The 14,238-nt window shown below is 40.3% G+C and overlaps 1 protein-coding gene across 1 annotated transcript in view; it reads left to right on the top strand.

Annotated features, from left to right (window-relative positions):
• The first annotated feature begins 1,158 nt into the window (after nt 1–1,158).
• LOC146563500 (melanocortin receptor 5-like) overlaps nt 1,159–14,238 on the top strand; it is a 43,866-nt gene continuing 30,786 nt past the window's right edge. The window contains exon 1 of the mRNA XM_085290623.1: nt 1,159–1,260. The gene's annotated coding sequence lies outside the window, so the exon portion shown is untranslated. The remainder of the gene's footprint in view (nt 1,261–14,238) is intronic.

Below are 14,238 nucleotides of genomic sequence, written 5' to 3'. Positions count from 1 at the left end.
TTGAATACATTCCACAGACATCCAAATCCTTAACCACTTAATCATATCAGCGTTGTGGTTAGGGCTGCAGGCGAGCTCAGTGGTCCTAAAGGTACCCCACTGGACTGACCATCTCAGGTCCTTTAATGCATATTTTTACTGCAAAAAAAATTTTTTTTTTAAAAATTCCTCCATGTTATTTCTTTTGTTACTTTTCTTAATGTGTACATTCTGTATTGGTTTTTAGTTTTGTACATTGTGTACTGGCTTTTGAAAAAGTTTGTTGATCTTGTTTTTGAAAAGTCCCATATGAATAAATATGGTCTGCTTGCTTCCATCTGTAGGTACTGTTTCAAAAGAAGATCAGTTTCTTTGTTTTCAAACAAGAACGGCTTCTGTAGGAGGTACCAATCAAATCACGTCTCTATATAAACCCATGTAATTATCGCTGCCTTCATGTCTTGAAGCATTTCCATGGGTAGCAACACTTCTCTCAGCTATTTTTGCAATCTAAAGTGGAAAAGCAATAAAATAACAGAAAATGGAAAATCCTAAAGTATAAAACAACTTGTACAATATATGCAGTAGATTAAAAGATTGAACCTCAAGTTAGACAAATCGCAGATCAAACTAAAAGCCCACAGAAACATGCATTTAGTATTTTGTTTGCTTCTTTTGCTTCAGTAACATAGCTGCAGTGCAGGTCTGTTCCTACAGGAGAGAGGAGGTGTATGTGCACTGATTTGGACTCTAAACCCCCTCCCAGAAGGATACAGTATGCACTTGCATTGACTTGAAGTGTAACCCAACAACAGCACTAAAAATCATTCAGAAGTTGCATTGAAATATCAACTTCATTTCATTATCACAGCACTGCTGACCTACATCAAGTCACATCTACAGTAAGCACTGAAAGATGGAGCTTCTCACATACACGATCTTCATCAGCATGTGGGAAGCTCAGTGCTGCTGGCTGCTGCTGCCACCAGCCCGCTGTGAGCGAGAGCAGGCTGGAAATCGCTGAAAGTGGCTGCGTGTCGTGTCAACACTGTCAGAGCTAAAGAGGGAGTTCCTTATCCCTCCTCTCTCTCCCTCGCTCTCTCTTCCTTCCCCTCTCTCTCTCTTCTTCTCCTTCTCTCTTTCTCTCTCGCTCGCTCCCTCTCTCTCACAGCTCAGCATCTCCACTCTCACGTTGCGTAAACCCACCGATCTGATGCTCCACAGAGGCACCATCCAGTCCATCTGAGGTGGAAAAGATTTGAATCACAGATACCGCTAGAGGTGAGTCATTTTTGAATCTCTGTCTTCCCCACTTTTTATGTATTTCCAGCACAGCTCAAAAGGCATCCTGTGTTTTAATTATCTCTTTTATCAAAGCCAACGCAGATACATAATTAGATGATATTACGGGATGACCAGAACCTATGATTTTATCACTGTCACTAATTTATTATTATTATTATTGTTATCCTCTCAGATATCTGTATGATGTTTGTGTGAAATCTGTGTTACAAAGTGAAGTGAATCTACTGAAAATCAGTGTAGATGTTGCAGCAGCATGATAAACGTCATATTTGGACAAGATTTATTTGTTTATTTCTTTATTGTCAGACTTGACCAGCAGCTTCATCCAAATCCATAAATCGCACTGCATTATATTCTAAACTTGTACGTCATCAGCAAGTCTGCAGCCCCCTAGTACACACTTTGCTGATTTTAAACTCTGCAGCTCAGTAAACACACTGTACAGCAAAGTTGTCACATAAGCTTCTGCCTCAAAGCTGTGCAGCGACACCTGCACTCAGTCATGAAAGAAACTGGCAGGAATTTTATCCTGCATTAACTTTGTCTGTGGGAACTGAAGCTGGGTGGTAATATGGGGTGGCTGTAGCTTAGGTGGCAGAGCAGGTCAGCCACTAATCAGAAGGTCGGTGGTTCGATCCCAGGCTGCCTCCTGGCTGCATGCCAAATATCCTTGGGCAAGATACTAACCCCGTGTTTGCCTACTGGTGGTGGTCAGAAGGCCCGGTGGCGCCAGTGTCCGGCAGCCTCGCCTCTGTCAGTGCGCCCCAGGGCAGCTGTGGCTACAATGTAGCTGCCATCACCAGTGTGTGAATGTGTGTGTGAATGGGTGAATGACTGAATGTAGTGTGAAGCGCTTTGGGGTCCTTAGGGACTAGAAAAGCGCTATACAAATGCAGGCCATATGCATCGATTTCTTTTGCTTTTGTTATGATTTGTGCAGGAAATGAAATGTGCAGCATTGATTTTACACCAGTGTTAGAGCCTGAGTCAGATAAGGTCTCTCTTTATGCTGCTGGAACTACTTCCTATGGAAACACAAAGCCAGATGCTGCTTAGTCCAATGGCACACTGCCAGATGTTCAGTTGCTGCAACGCTTAAGTTCCTGCATCCATGCATTGATCACAGTGTCACATAACTCGCTGCCAGGAAAAGCTGTAAGGAAGTTTCATTTCAGCATGCTGCTGCCCAGCTGCTGGCAGTTTATGTATGTGTTATGTCAGCCTTGTGTGTCACTTAATTAGAGCAGAAAAAAGCAACACTCAGTAAAAGCTGATTCATTAAAATTAAGAAAACATGACAGATTTCCACCTTCATTTTGAAAGAGATGTCCTGATTTCTTTGGTCTAATTGTCACTGTAATAACTGTCTGGAAGAAATATGATTTTCTCACTGAGCTTAGTCACCACAGGGGTAAAGCAGCGTCTCTCTGTGTGAGACGACGAGCTGCCTTTTCATTGACTGACCCAGCTGCAGCTTCTGATAAATACATCTCCTGCTGGGGGAACAAAAACACGCGTCCGTGCACAACTATTATTTGGTTTGCATTATGCCCCGTTCATCTCTTCTACATGGGTTTCTTTGGCATCTGTGAATCTATGACGAGTAACTGCGTTGAAGCTCATGTAACTAGGGACTCAAAAGCCTCCGCTGGCAAATAGCCGCGTGGTTATTACTTGTACGAAGACACAGATAGCCCTTTCAGGCAGGGCTGAGTGATTCAGTTTGATGATTTACAGAATTTAATTTATTTAAATTACTTATCCATCAAAGATTGTGATGGGCCGTTCACGTCAAGGTTTCGTTAGAAGTCTCAGGTCTGCTGTCTGCCAATAGAGGGGATTCATGCATTAATGTGATAAAGTACGTTAGTTTGTTAGGAATTATTAGCCATAACCAAATAGTCTGTAAAACATTTCCCAGCTGTAAGCAAATATAGTCCAATGGTATAAAAGTCTATATCTCTATATAGTTACTGTGCAGCTTCAGTCACCGGTAGAAATTATTTTTGTAGTCACTGCCAGATTTCTTGTGTTGCTATATTCGTTTAAATATATAGCAACAAATATAGCTATTATGTTACTGATAAGTTCCTCTTTCAGTAGAACTGAGGACTGTATTATACAAATGAACAGAATTTATAGACATCTTGTTGGCTGTAAATATGTAAAGGTAAATAGAAATTTTTATTTTCCAGAGTTTCATGTGCTTGAAGGATTTTTCAAAAACATTTCTCTAAAGATCAGAAACATCTGTACTTTATGGAATTAAATAATTATTTTATGCCTTTCATTTAATGCTGTGACTGTCCTTTTCAGCCGTGGCCATTAGTAGTGTTTACACGATGCTGACAGGTTTTTAAGCACTGGGAAAAGAAAATGTAAAATAAGGCAGAAATGAGCCCAGAAAAGGAGGCTGGAGGAAGAGGTAACCCAGCAATTTCCTCAGCAGCCTGTCTCTGTATTTCACCGTGACGCACCCCTGTCAAAAAGACTGAGCGTGATCCTATCAGTCATGATAAAAAGGTTTCATGTACGTTGAGTCTTTGCTAAAGTCTACTGTGTAGTATCAAGGACACAATGCAAAGTCATAACAGTATTGATATGTGGTATAACAGATATTCTAGTCAGCTATCTTGACACATAATTTAAATAATCTTTTAAGTGTTTCTTTTGCTGCTCACAAGTAGTTAATTAGCAAAAGATTTGAAGCAGTTACAAGGCAGGCAGGGTTAGGGTATGACTTGAATGGTGATGGTGCTGTTATTTTTGGGGGATTTGTCTGAGAGGGAAAAAAGAAAAAGAAACTAACAGTATGTTTGTGATAATGTAGCCATGGAAACCTTTGAAGAGGCTCCTGACCATAGTGAATTTGCTATCATCCACCCCACTGCGATTGGACACGGTCACATCATGAGATCAGATGCAGATTGAGATTGTCAGTGTTTTGCTCGATTAGTCGGGGATCAGAGCGAGAGGAGCTCCACCGCCGGCGGCATCTCGGGCTCTGTTTCACCGTGAGCTGTCTGAGCCCCGTGTTCTGCCTGACGGTCCTTTCAGTCAACATAGCAATCAGACAGCCTGAAATTTGACACGTTCATATACATGTTGCATATACCATAAGGGAAAAGACTCTGTACCTTATAATGATTAAGGTACAGAAAATAAAAGCACATATTCTTGATATTTTTACTTAAAGGAAACATGAAGCTTCATTTGTATTACTCACATGCTCATAATTGTGTTTTTGAGCAAGGCCAGACAGGCATTGAGCAAAAGCAGCAATAAAACAGTGTGGAGGAAAAACATGCGCCTCTACTGATTGTTTCTTTAACACTGACAAATACAAAACAAGGCGTGTGTTAAAATTCAGCCCGCACGGCGCATATATGCATATGAAATGAAATCCACATTGTACAGCTTTAAGTGCACCAAACGCTCATTAACTAAATCTATAAAAAACATTATGTGATGTTGTAATTGTGCTTGTGTGGTATGGACAGTGGTTTCCTGCTTCATGGCATATGAGTCATACTTATGATCTTTCTTCAGGCTGCTCCCTTATCAGAATCAGAATCAGAATACTTTATTGATCCCTGGGGGAAATTATTTTTTGTTACAGTGCTCCATTTTAAACCAACATTAAGACAAGACAGACAATACGCTAACTAAGAATAGTACAATATATACATATATATACATACATACATTCACACGAGGCCACCACAGCAGGTAGCTCCACATATTTGAACAGGCACATTTTTATGCCAGATGCCCTTCCTGACACAACCTCAAAGGAATTTGTGTGTCCTCCCAAGATCAAATCACTGAGCTTTTGCTTGTCCTGTGTCATGTCAGAGCTATCAAGCTAATAAGCCACTTTAAACATTTGCTTTCTTGATCATAAAGTACATTTTTAGAGCATTGACAGCGGGGACAAAAACCAAGCAAACAGGGATGTCTCATGTAAGGCCAAGCACTGAAATATAATAGGAACACTGCTGCTTAGATACTGATGTGCGAAATGAATTTGCTGGCCTGGAGTTTGTTTAGGTGTTTACTTATTATCACAATTAATCAGAATTTTAAAAAAGTAAAACAATGAAAAGCAATTCTCCATTAAGCAGAAGTGTATCGAGTGAGACTCCCAATTAGCCGAACCTGATTGACCATTTACCTTGGACAAGACTAACCTCAAAAATTCTGACACAATATCATCAATCAAAAGCTTTCAAAACACTCCCTCTAAAAGGAAAAACTGGCAAATTGTTGGAAATTGGAAAAGGGAAAAACAAGAACTACGTCGCAGATGCTGAGACGAACACACAGAGCGCCTAACAGAAAAACAGTTACAGGATGAGGAGCTCTGAAAGCTGAATCCTTGTGCTTTTGTTATTAAAATGTGTGTACTAAAGGTATTCACAGCCAAATATACTTGGCCGATAAAAAGAAACGAATAATTATTTTTATTTTAAAGGACTTTTGAAAAAATTGTTAGAAAAACTGGAAATATCAATAAATACACACACACTGACAGCCAAGTGAATGATTTAGGTGCAACCATCTTTCTTATGTCACCTAAATCACACCTACAGGAATGAACCAACAGGCCTTGTTGATTCGTTCCTTTGAGGACACTGATTGGTCCAATGTGACTGAAATATGGAAAAATGGATGTGACGGTAAGCTCACAAGAATCTAGCTGCCTTGAATGCTCAGACACTTAAATTTTTTCTATTCTAAAAGTCAGCATGGGTGGATCTTTAAAGGTTACATGCACAATGCATGCATTTTGACGAATATGCCAAATGATGAAAATGGTGTCCCCATCTTCTTGGTTGCTAAGGTGAATATGGCACTCGTCGATCTCACCGATATTTATGACTTTGTTTGCTGCACAAACTGCTATAATCTTTCTGGTCATTTCTTCATATAAGTCAGGGTAACATTTATTTATTTATTTTGCTTCAACCATATTTTTCACGCCTTTCCTCTCCGTGTGTCTTGGGAGAAGATGAAATGCCAGCAACCTCTGCAAACGGTGGAGAGTCACAGGTGTTTGTGCGTCTGTCATTACCGCATGCATGCGATTAGATTTAATTACATTTGTGCCAGTGCGTATAATTGTTGTTGTCTTGCTCTTTGAAAGGATAACGTTAGGTACCTGAAAGTACATAAGCTGCCACTTGAAGACGGTTGTTTTGTATTTTGATGTTATCTCCCAGATGAATACTGAAATAATTTTCTTACCAAACTATACAACAGGGGTTTAGTAGCTGTTCTTGTATTTCGCTTTTGGCATTCAGTTCACAATAATAATAAATCTGTTAGCTGTAATATTCATTCATTTGCGGTTATTTATGGATTTTTGCTCTGGTTATCAGGTATATTTGGAAATTTGTATGTTTTTCCATGATTATATGATCCTTTTACATTGGAAAAGATGATTAAGCAATTTTTTGCCTAATCAGTTGATTACTGAAAACTCAAAACACTGATGATAGTGTGCATTCTTGGTGAGGCTGTGAAGTCAGACAATCATTAGCTGTCAGCGAAGGCGTTTCATGATGTCTCTCTTTATGCCACAATCAAGGCACCAAGGACTCTTTGTCAATCAATCAATAACCGACCTCCCCCTGGCACTATTACCACAGAGTGTTGGTTTGGGACCAAAATGGGCCAGGAGAGAAATACAGAGCCCGAATGAGGAGAACAAAGAGGCAGAGACAAAGACAGAGAGCCCACGATCGGAGGAGCTGAAGGCGAATGTGGGTATTGTAAGTGTGTGAACACACGCTCACAGAAATGACAGCTACATTTTGAGTCAACACCAGAAATTATGAATGAGAGCCAGTGAGGGATCGACTTGTAGTAGAGCACGGGGTGTTTAGGTACAGAATTGGGCACTGATGATACCTGAAAGTGTGGTTTACACAGCACAATGGCTTACATAGAATAGAATAGAATAGAATAGAATAGCCTTTATTGTCATTGTACAGAGTACAACGAAATTGGAGTGCCACTCCCTTGGTGCAAGTTTCAATAATAAATATAAATGTAAAATATAAAAAGTACAAAAAAAACAATCGTAAGTACTCAAACAATAGTATGTACAATATATACAGGATAGCAGCATTAATATGATGACAGTATGAATAGCAGCATAATATAATGACAGTGACGGTATGGAATAGGTTCAATTGTTTTTGTGCTTATTTACTACGGTGATAGCTCTGGGAAAGAAACTATCCCTGAATCTGTTTGTCCTGGTTTTATGTGACCTGTACCGTCGGCCTGACGGTAATAGTTCAAACAGTTGGTTGCTGGGGTGAGAGTGGTCCTTGATGATATTGCCAGCTCTGCTGAGGTACCGAGAGTTTGCAGTGACCTCCAGGCTGGGCAGAGAGCAGCCAGTGATCTTCTGGGCTGTGTTGATGACCATCTGCAGTACTTTCCTGTCTGCAGCTGAGCACCCTGCATACCATGTTGTTATGCTGTACGTTAGGATGCTCTCTATGGTGGCTCTGTAAAATGTCACCAGCAGCCTGTCCTCCAGGTTGTTCCTCCTGAGCACTCTCAGAAAGTGGAGACGCTGCTGGGCCTTTTTAACCACCGCTGTAGTATTTGCAGTCCAGGAGAGGTCATCAGATATCTGCATGCCCAGAAACCTCATGGAGTGTACCCTCTCCACACAGCTCCCGTGAATGTAAAGTGGGGCCGGGTCTGCTCTACATCTTTACATCTGCACGTTGCTGTCTGCCTCAAACATTGCATCCTCAGACTGCAACACAAGTCACTTCAGATAAGCAGGAAACATAATATCTAAACACTCTAATGCAGGCTGCACAGGTGCCAGCAACCTGCACACATTTTCATAAGATAATTTTTTTGTGGGTGTTAAATGAAAGCTCCTCTGGGCTTTTTGTTTTTCTCTCTTTTTTTCTTCTCTTATTAATGAGTCACTCTCGCCTGTGCCACTGACTCATCAGCAAACCCCAAATTGTTCGCTCTTAGACTTTCAAGTTTGTGGTTTTCATGAAATACTGAGAGGCCTCTCCTGTGCCTCTGCTAATGTGATGCGACTTCTAGGAGAAGACATTCAGGAAACAGGATTATTTGTTTTTGTTTTCTGCTTTTATGAAAGAGAATTTAAAAAAGCAACCTCACTGAAGCCATGTGAAAATGAAGTGATCTAAAAATATCACTGCAGGGGAGTGATGTACTGAGGCCTTGCACGTAGTCATAACACCTGCACCTGCATTTCTGTATGATGGAGGTGATGCCTCATCCTATAGCGAGTCCAAACTAAAATCAGAATGAGAATTCCTGAAGGAAATTATGTACAATGATCTAAAACTTGCCTCTAACAATAAAAAGAGTACAGGGCGATAGGTTCCAGTCTTATTGATTTCATTCAAAATGACACTTTATAAAACAGGCAGCAGGTTAAATTTGTTGTGTGAATCAGATTTAAAAATAAAAAATACCAGTTCTTGTAAAAGAAAACTATAAACATCTATAAACATGCAACATTCATACAGTGAAGGATTTTTTTTTTTTTTTACATAAAACATTTTTTTTATTTGATTCCCAGCTGAATTTGTAAGTTTATTCTCTTAGAAAGAAATCAACAGTGTCTCAGTGTTCATGGTAGTCTCATTTTACTCAAAATATTTTTATTGAGCGATTGTGGATGCAGTTTATGAAAAAAAAGAAAAGAAAAGGGAAACAAAAAACTTGTTACATTGAATACAAAACAGAACTTCTCATGTTAGAACATATGTAAAGAAAAAAGAAAACAAACAAACAACAAACAACAACCCAGGAGGGGCGACTGATACTAACAAGCCCTTTCCTTACAAACCACACAGAAGTTAGCTTCGACACCACTGAGCTTCACATTCTCATTAACACAGACACACATCGGAGTGCTGTGGAATAAGCACAGTTAGTCATCCTTAAATTAAAAGTTAGAGAAGTTTATCAGAAAAAGACCCCAGATTTGATCAAATGTGCCCTTTTGGTTCTGGATGGAGCAGTGGATCTTTCCAAGACTGGGACACGACATGAGATCAGCAAAGCACTGAACATGGTAGTCTCATTTTAATAGAGAGACGTAATATCAACCAAACATCTGGGAAAAAACACAGTACTCAGCAAAACACGACTTAGTACTTTAGTCAGATGTTTCTCTTCCTCTTCTCTTCCTCTCCTCAAATCATTTAGGTTTCTAGGCTGCTGCTAAGAAGTCGAAGCATGAGGTAGGCCACGTCACGCTATGACCTTAACATGGGGGGCTGTAGAGACTGCTCACTTTTGGAGACCACCAGAAGTGTGTACTAGTGGACATGGAGTTTTTGACATTTTCATATTAGCTTCCTTTTTCAGAAGCTGGGCTGACAACAAAAGAACATAGTATCAAGTCTCACTCATGCTGGCCACTGCTGTTGATGTACTAAAGACTAAAGATATCTGAAATGTTTCACTGGGCTCCTTAATAACACTTTAACAACCATAGCCCACGAGTCTTGTTTCCGACACATACATATTCACTTATGGCCGCATTTATTTTCTTCTTTTAATTCTTTCCCCCATGAAATAGAAAATGTCACATGGCAAAGTCTTGATTTTATGAACATGGCAATGATTCCCGGGAGCTTCGATGTTGAGATCTGAATTCAACATAACAAGCACGGCTGCAACACAAAATACTACTGAAATGATGTGACGCAGATAATCAACAGAATCTCAAACACCTGTCATCGAGAGCTGAGGCAGTTTTCTCAAGTATTTCGTTGAGGTTTTTGTAGTTGTAGAAGTTACAGGTGGGATATTGTACACATGTTTACATTTTATGAAACTCACTTGGGTCATGCCTGAAAGAAGCTTTGTGGTACTGAGGTCAGTTTTATCTTTGTGTTCTGCAGTCAACCCATTGTGGTTGATAGTTTATTGATTATTGTGACATTTTCTAAATAATTCCAACATAAATTATATTTTTCCATCACAGCGATTGCATCTCATCAATAATCAGCTTAAGATAGCTGTCGTTTGAATTACTGCTTGAAAAACTGAACTGCAAGTCCTGACGTTATTCGGTCAGCCCATTCTCCTCGTTTTCCCCTGTCAGGTTGCAGCAGCAGGCGTGACTGCTATCTGGAGCATGTTTATATGTGGATTCTGAAAGTACAGAGTACATGACTTTGTCTCCAGTGTCTTTCTTGTTAAGCTGTTTGGTTAAAGTTCATATATTACTGCTAACTAGTGCTAGTTGCAGACTAATGAAATAACTGAGAGCAAGCCATATCATTAATCAGATAATTCATTAAGATTCTACAAAAGTCATCAGCACTGCACCACAATTACGATGCAGCGCTTCATTTCAGTGATTTGAGTTAGTCTAGGTAAGGCCCAGCAGGTCACATGTTTTCCCAACATGAGTCAAAGCAGCAGCATGCCTAATTTTAAGCCTTGAATGAATGTGTTTTTAAATCAAACCTCGAACACTGTGATCCTTTTTAGACATTTGGATTTAGAGCCCGCCTCCAATGGCCAATCAAGGAACTGCAGATTTTGACACTTCTGTCTTTGCCTTATTTTTCAGGTTGCCATTAAAAGATTCACCAACTATTTGTTAGGTACACGTATTGAACTGTTTGTTAATTCAAACATAAAACCAAAACCACATCGGAGCAACTGTATATATCTTCAAGATGAACTGCTGAAGTTCAAAATGAGCATCAGAATAAAGATTTACTGTGAAATTAAATGTGCCATGGTTGCAGGTACCTGCTGAGATTTTCCTGGACATCCATCTCTAGGGTTCACAGTGAATGGCAATTCTCAAAAGGAATTTACAAACTGAGCTGACAGGAAAGAAACAGTAACTCAAATACGCACTTCTTACAACCATGGTATGAAGAAGAGCATCACATAACGGACAACATGCCAAACCAGGAAGCATATTGGTGCCAGTAGCTGACTGTTAGCACTCCTATTAGCTAAGAACAGGAAACTGAGGGTACAATTCATATGGGCCCAACAAAATTGGAACGGAAGATTGGAAAAATGTTGCCTGGTTTGATGAATCTCGATTTCTACTGTGACATTTAGATGCTAGAGTCAGAATCTGGCATAAACAACTTGAAGAATGGATCCATTCTGTCTCATATCAGTGGTTCAGGCTGCTGCTGGTGGCGATTGTTGGCATACTTTGGGCCCCTCAGTACGCACTAAGCATCGTTTAAATGCCACAGCCCACCTGACTGTTGTACCCATCTTCTGAAGGCTGTTTCCAGCAGGATGATGCACCATGTCACAGAGCTTAAATCACCTCAAACTGTTTTCTTGAAGATGACAGTGAGTTCACATTACTCAAACTCCACAGTCACCAGATGCAACAGAGCACCTTTGGGATGTTGTGAATTGGGAGATTTGCTTCAAGGATGTGCAGCAGCTGCATAACCCTTGTTCAATTTATGCATAATTAACACAGTTCTGATATGCAAAAGGCTTCCAAACCGGTACAAGCAAGGTGTACCTAAAAAAGTGTCTTTTTAAAAAGACTCTGTATTTAAGCAGCCCTCTGACTCCTTTGAGGCCTGGCCCTGTGCCCAGGGGCTGTACCTGAGGACTGTTTAGTAATCCAAGCACAAATGTGATTGAATTCTCTGCTGTGCTCTGTGTTCATGTCTAGCTCTGTCTCAAACAGAAAAATATTTGAAATAAAATTTCAGTTTTTCATAAGAGCCAGCAAATAGACAACGGATCTTTCACGAGCTTGCTAATGATTTTTTTTATTTATTTTTTTGCAAAGCATCAGTTTCTAGTTTTCAGAAAACACTTTCATCTCCTTTGCGAGCTGAAATAATTAATCTTCATTCTTTGAGCATTAGAAACAGAAATAGTCAAAGCTGGTTAAAGAGTCATCAGTTTCCATATATCTGGTAAATGTTGTGAGAGATATTTAAAAGTATTTATATGTGCCAAATCCTTAAACCAGTGTGAGAAGACACACATCATAGAAAATATTCAAATACATAGCCACCTGCCTCATATTGTTTAGATCCATTTTATGTTGCCAAACAGCTTTGAGCCACAAGGGTACAGGTCACAGGACCTTTGTGGTTTCTGGCAGCACTTGTTGGCAGCATATCCATATGACAGGGAGATTGGAGGTCCATGGATCAGTATTATTCCAGCACATCTTTTGGCAGCCCAATTAGACTGCAGGCCAGGGTCAACAGCTTGATCTTTCTGTGGTCCTCTGTCCCTGAATAGACTTTCTCATAATTCTCGGATTTGAGCAACTGTTCTCCAGGTTTTATGAAGGTCTTTCTTTGAGCATTGGCTTCTTTTTCACTTATTTTTAGTCCAGTCAAGTCCAGAGTAGTTTTGCACCAACAATATGATTCCCAAAAATCGGAAAACAACAGTGTGTACTTAACAAAAACAGAGAAAACTGTAAACGTGGAGGAAAAAGGACAAAGTGACTATCTGCAGTAGATAAACTGTATCTGACACAGGATCTGTTTGTCTAAGACTCATCAGAAAGGGTCTCAGTGGAATTTTGTCTGTAAGGAAGGAGAGGACTTCAAGAGAGAGGCGCGAGTGTCTACAGACATCTTTAAAACATGGTGGAGGCTCTGTGATGGTTTGGGGTTTCAGCCGGTGGTGTTGGGGATCCTAAAAATCCTAGAAACAACATGAAAGCTTGCCTAAGAGTTCACCCTATGTTGGGGAATTGAGGAAGTCATGCCAAATATTGACTTTGATGCTTGTCAAAAGTGTGCAAACTCTGTTTTTGCCTTATATAACGCCACATACGTTTGCATGTGAAATGAGAGGTGGCTCAGGACTTCTGCACTGCACCATATTCCTGCTGGGTAGGTCTGCTGCCTGCTGGGTGAAGGTTGCTCTATTCAATTCAATTCAATTTTATTTATATAGCGCCAAATCACAACAAAAGTCGCCTCAAGGCGCTTCATAGATACAGAGAAAAACCCAACAATCATATGACCCCCTATGAGCAAGCACTTTGGCGACAGTGGAAAGGAAAAACTCCCTTTTAACAGGAAGAAACCTCCAGCAGAACCAGGCTCAGGGAGGGGCGGCCATCTGCTGCGACCGGTTGGGGTGAGAGAAGGAAGACAGGATAAAAGACGTGCTGTGGAAGAGAGACAGAGGTTAATAACAGATATGATTCAATGCAGAGAGGTCTGTTAATACATAGTGAGTGAGAAAGGTGACTGGAAAGGAAAAACTCAATGCATCATGGGAATCCCCCGGCAGCCTATGTCTATTGCAGCATAACTAAGGGAGGATTCAGGGTCACCTGGTCCAGCCCTAACTATATGCTTTAGCAAAAAGGAAAGTTTTAAGCCTAATCTTGAAAGTAGAGATAGTGTCTGTCTCCTGAATCCAAACTGGAAGCTGGTTCCACAGAAGAGGGGCCTGAAAACTGAAGGCTCTCCCTCCTATTCTACTTTTAAATACTCTAGGAACAACAAGTAAGCCTGCAGAGCGAGAGCGAAGTGCTCTAATAGGCTGATATGGTACTACAAGGTCATTAAGATAAGATGGGGCCTGATTATTTAAGACCTTGTATGTGAGGAGCAGGATTTTGAATTCAATTCTGGATTTAACAGGAAGCCAATGAAGGGAAGCCAAAACAGGAGAAATATGCTCTCTCTTTCTAGTCCCTGTCAGGACTCTTGCTGCAGCATTTTGGATTAGCTGAAGGCTTTTCAGTGAGTTTTTTGGACATCCTGATAATAATGAATTACAGTCGTCCAGCCTGGAAGTAATAAATGCATGAACTAGTTTTTCAGCGTCACTCTGAGACAGGATATTTCTAACTTTAGAGATGTTGCGCAAATGGAAGAAAGCAGTCTTACATATTTGTTTAATATGTGCGTTGAAGGACATGTCCTGGTCAAAAATGACTCCAAGGTTCCT

The sequence above is a fragment of the Mchenga conophoros genome, linkage group LG11 (assembly GCF_057382185.1).
Source record: "Mchenga conophoros isolate Kocher_MC1m ecotype Shallow Benthic linkage group LG11, M_conophoros_male_GT1.1, whole genome shotgun sequence".
Classification (NCBI taxonomy): domain Eukaryota; kingdom Metazoa; phylum Chordata; class Actinopteri; order Cichliformes; family Cichlidae; genus Mchenga; species Mchenga conophoros.
This window is presented reverse-complemented; position numbering and strand designations above follow the sequence as displayed.